Raw genomic sequence first — 5,790 nt, 5'->3', positions numbered from 1 at the left:
GTTTGCATAGATTCGATAGAAGTTGTTAAATTTTGTAGTATTTCTCTTTGAAAGCTCCAAATTTATATTGATGATAATTAATGACAATATGGAAGATATTTTAGTTTGTCTAATATTATTTTTTTCAGCTTTGTGCTATAATTTACTTTGATAATTAGAATTTGAGGTAGTAAATACAACTGATTACTAGTTAATTAGTGTGGAGATACTATTAGTAACTCTCCAAGTTAATTATATTAATTAATTTAATTTTTGAGAGCGTTACACTCCCTACCACTTTGAAGATGACTTGCGGGCCACCCCTTCAACAAAAGGGATGATCATGTGCTATCCTTCATCAAAGGAGGGCTACTAGCCACCCTTTGGCTCTCAACCACCTCCTATGCCTTGGGATGCTAGGAGTCGACCCAACTAGGCTTGGCAATTCGGGTTCACAGGTCGGCTTTGTGTCAACCCGACCGACCCAATTACACAATCAGGTCCAACACGAACCCGACCCGATTATTAATCTGGTTGAATTTTTAACCCCAAACACGACCCTATTGTCAATCGAGTTACCCGAACACGACCCGAGTAACCCGTTGTGAAGAAGAAGAACTGAAGAAGGCGAGCAAGGGATCTGGAGTGCCCGAGACCACCACCGCCACCCTCTTGGTTTGAAGACTCTGAAGGATCAACATCTTGGGATTTTGAAAGAGACCGAGCTTCGGACGCTTCCTCAAGATCCTCCCTGAGCTTGTTCTCCTGCAATTGCCTGAGAATCGAGGGCCTTCGCTTCCCTTCTTCAGTCTAACCAGAACCATCTTTATAGCGGCACATTGGGTGATAGGCTTCCATAGTGACATATGCATGCTTGGTCTTCCTCTCTTTCCCACGGCCAATATTTCAAACTCAAACGGAAAGCAAATGGGGTTTTCAAGATGAAATCTTTAGCCATGGAGGTGGAGTCTCTCAGTCACATACATTTCAAACTTTAAGTCCACTGCCCTTTACCATTATCACCTAGCAAACATTCAAATTAAAGCAACAAAAAAACAAAGATTATTCTTCCATTTATAAGACCCAGAACTTTAGTGAGATCAGCCAGGCTCGGTCTTAAAGAAGAGAAAAGGGAAAAGAAACAAAAGGGTCATCTGATTATGAACAAACCTTTAAATTCCGATAAAAAAAAATCCCAACTTTGAAACGGTGAAAGAAGGACTGAAGGAGAGGACTCAAGCGGCGTGAAATGGTGAAAGAAAGTGAAAAAACTGAAAAGAAAAGGGATGCGGGTGCGGCTAGGGTTTGTTTCATTTTTTTTAAAAAAAAAAGGGTTATAATCGTGTTAGCGGGTCAACCTGGACACAATGTTAACCGTGTCATAATCGAGTTGACCCGATTATGACCCGAACCCAATTATCCCAAATTCAAACCCTGTATTTTCGTGTCATGTTTGTCTCGGGTTCACAGGTCGTGTCAAAAATTGCTAAGCCTAGACCCGACCATGTCTAAGTTGTGCCATGTCCCATGGCTTTGGTTGTGGTTGGGCTACATTTACGCAGCCTAACCACTTTTTTTTCCTTTTTTTAAAAAAGTAGTTTTGATATGAGGGAATAACAATAGTGTCACAATCATTTTTGTGATCTATTTGATGGAAAGGTTGTGGAGGCCGGTCTAGAATTTGGAATGCCCAAATCTTTGGTCTTAAATATATGTCAAATTAAAAATCCAGTCTTAAAGTCAAAATTACCAAGAGCACATGGAGGTCTTGACCTGATTTCCCTAGTTTTCTTCAAATGGAGAATTGGAATTTCTAATTATTTTCTCCTATATCGTCAAAATAATTCAAAAAAAAAAAAGAAAAAAAAGAAACTATGCTTAACCTCCCAAAATTACACCTATTTTGCAAAATGACCTGCAAACTTTAAAAAGTAATACTTGGCTTGTTTAAATTACAACTTTGGTATAAGTCTTCAGATATTAAAAATGATGGAAAGTGGTATAGATGATGTTCATTTGCTAATTTTTTACTTGAAATACCAAAATTACCCCTAAAAATTATTATTATTATTTTGAAAAAAGAGGAAGACTCAGAATTGGGTGGCTCGGCCAATTTGGGGTAGCCAAACCACCCATCAACCTTTTTAATTTTTTTTTTTTAATATTTACTTTTTGCAAATTTATAGGAGTAATTTGGGCATTTCAAGTTAAAAATTAGTGTACATTTGCACATCAAATGTGTCATTTTCCATCCATTTTAATGTCGGAAGCTAATAGAAAATGTAACTTGCAAGAAAGTGATAGAACTAAGTATCCCTTTTTAAAAATTTGGAATACAAAAGTGATATCATGGAGGGATGAATTAGTGTAATCCTCCCCCCACTAAAAACAAACAAAAAAGAAAAAGAAAAACACAAAGTATCTGATACATAGCTAAAATATGTTTTGAGCTTTAGTACAATTACTAGACAAGAATGTACCCGGCCGAGAAGCCATTTCAAAATTTCACACATTGGATGGGTTTCATCAGGATCTCAAAAGATATATTGATTGTAAGGAAAGAAAAAGATGGATTAAATCAAAATAAAAAGAGAACCAAATATATTTAACAGTAGCTCTTTTGCAAGATATATTGCATGTTAATTATTCCAATCTTCTTCAACTGGTTCAGATTATGCTTTGATTTAGACACCAAGCTCGCAAATGTTCATGTGCTTATGGTCAAATGATCGCCAGCATTCTTTATTTAGACAAATCGCAACCACTTTATGTGCTGCATTATTGGGTTGTAGGAGGTCCTTCCTGTCCCCACTTTGAAGGCAAGTATATATCCTAAAATTATCTGGGGAAGATTGTGTATTCTATTAAAACGAGTATTGATGCTTATGCATTAATTGATTAGACTACCTGATCAGGAAGGAAAAAAAATAAAAAATAAAAAAATTGATTAGACTAATGCTCCGTTTGTTTCGCCGTAAAATAATTTCTAAAAAATGATTTCGGCATTTTATGGTATTTGTTAAGGATGAAAATAATAGTCAACGAAAATCATTTTCGATTTGACCGAAAAATTTCTTTAATTTTTGGAAAACGATTTACGGTTTTTAAAACCGTAAATCGCGAAATTAAACTCTTGGTCCTTGCACGCATGTTTGATATCCGATTGCCGGAATCCAGCAATGGTCGGTTGTCGGAATCTAGGCGGCGCCGAAACCTTGCAATATCCGGCCACCGGAATACTGACAGCACTGGAATCCGGTGACATCTGGCCACCGTCGCCGGATGCCGGCGGACCAAATTCCGGCCAAAACTGGTTGGAATCCGGCCATGGTCAGAATCCAGCCGGATCTAGCCAAAATGGCCAGGATCTGACCATTGATCATACCGGATCTAGGCAAAATGGCCGAGATCCAGCCAGATTTGGACTGATACGGCAACTGATCTGGTCGGATCTGGCTAAAATGGCTGGGATCCGGCAGAATCTGGAGGAGTCCGACAGGAATCCGGCCAAACATGCTCGCCGGAATCCGGCAACGGTGACCGAACAGTGCCGGATTCCGGCAACAGTTGCATTTTCGCCTTTCATAATTTTTTCGTGCGCACCAAATGCCGGAAAATATTTTGGAGAAAATCATTTTTTCTAAAAATGATTTCGTTAAAAATATTTTATGACGGAAACCATTATACGTCGAAACAAACGGAGCATAATACACTATTGATAGGACAGTCAATCGCCATTTCATAGTCAGAATGGTCAGCATTTAAAATTGATGCATCTAACGGTATATACATATAAAGTCAGCGTTGACACATCATACATATATCATTAAATACATCAACTTTAAATCATAACTATGAAATTAATATTATTCACACGCTTCAAATGAAATGAAATGGAGAGAATCCTTGTCCGATTGATTGTGCAATGCATTTAGGCGTATTAAAATGTATATTAATTAAGACCTGCGATATGTGGTACATCTTTTTTTAAATTAATCATTAAATTTGTAAGATCTGCTACAAATCTAATATAGTTAATTTGAAAAAAAAAAAAAAAAAAGTTTACTGAGATGTAAGAATTTCTGATATTAATATATGTGTCATTTAGGCATCGAGAGAAATCTCTCTATCTCTCTCTCTCTCTCTCTCTCCTTTGGTCTTTTCAAATCTATGTTGCTGAGAATTAAGTACGGCATGACCATCAGATCCAGCCCTAAAAGAGATATATTAATGACCTCATAGAATACTAAAAGCAGATGAAAACCCTATTGTGGAGCTCGTGATCGATGTGCCACAATATTCTATATACTACTTTTCGTCTACGCATATATAACGTAATCACCTTTGCCCTGTGTACGCTGAAGTGGTTTTTACTTGAGACCCAAGCAAATGTCTCCACGATTCCACCAATAATTTGAGCTGGTGAAAGATCTTGTCTCACCAAAGACTATATGCACCTTACTTTGTTGAACATGCATCTGGATGCATGTTGCAAGAACCATAAATATATTCATTAATTTACAGAGAATATCATATAATTTGCGGGTTGTAATATTATTTTCAATATTATACTTTTGGGTCGATCTTAATTGCCACAGAGAGAGAGAGAGAAGTTCTTTGCTGCAAGAATAGAGATGTCTTTAGCTTGTCATGCTGATCGAACAACATACAAACTGGGCATAATATACATTAATTCTTGTGTTTCGCATTCAATTATATTATTTAATTTTGAATTAACAAAGAAAGAAAGCCCACTTGGAGGCCAGGCCTAGGAAAGTAAAAAAAAAAAATTCTCTCACAAGTTCAAAATTTGACCATTGCTATTAATTAATTTATTATAGGCTCATAGCAAGCATATATATCGAACAGCTAGAGATCACCAACCATGCACCTACGAATCTAATTGTATTTGTAAAGTATATATAATTAGAAGAGCTTAATTAGCATGCAGCTGTACGCGCGGTCAACAGACATAAATGCTTTCGGTGCTAGTTTATAAGAACGCCGCCGCTTTTATTAATAATTAATTAATTTTTTTTTATTTATTTTTTTTTTTTTGTTTACAGAAGAATTATTTATAAAAGTATTAAATTACCATCTGTGTTACTTTGTTCTAAAGGTAAAGTTTGCCGGTCCTACGACAACAAGAAAGCTAAGTGTGTAGTTTTATGTCTGTTGACCTAGCTAGACACATTAATTGTTGTTACATTTGAATAGACAGACCTTGAATAAGACTTTCCAACAATGTTTAAAAATATATAATTTAGACTGTAGAACATCTCCAGCAGCTTATGTAGAAGACACCTGTTTTCTAATTTAGTTAATAAAGGATTGTCTTCCCATATATTGTGGAAATCCCACGTTTTGTTACACCTGATGCATGTTTTCTTTTTCTTTTATCTTTTTTAATCATTTCTCACTATTTCTCGGTCCCTCTTCATCGTTGTCTCTGAAACTCTCTCTTCCTCTTGCTCGCTAGACCTTTCTCAATTCCTATGTAACAATCCAAAAAAAAGTGTTAGCCACATCTGCGCTATCATTTTAAAAAGACTAATCAATTTGGAGTTTTCACATAATTCCTTATAAAACCCAATTTCACCTAATAATTAAGCAATATAAAACTTAGTACCCATGACTATCTTTATCTCGTCAGGACCACGTCATACAGAACTTTAGTACCACATGACGGCGTTACTAGGTGGCTCTTATACCATTTGTAATGACCCAAGGAAATGTTTTAACCACATCTACGCTATCACTCCAAACAGACTAATTTAGAGCTTTCCTAGAATCTCTTATAGAGCCTAGTTT

Source organism: Alnus glutinosa, chromosome 8, assembly GCF_958979055.1.
Source record: "Alnus glutinosa chromosome 8, dhAlnGlut1.1, whole genome shotgun sequence".
In the NCBI taxonomy this organism is placed as follows: domain Eukaryota; kingdom Viridiplantae; phylum Streptophyta; class Magnoliopsida; order Fagales; family Betulaceae; genus Alnus; species Alnus glutinosa.
The sequence above is the reverse complement of the archived record's forward strand: the minus strand, read 5'-3'. Positions refer to the sequence as shown.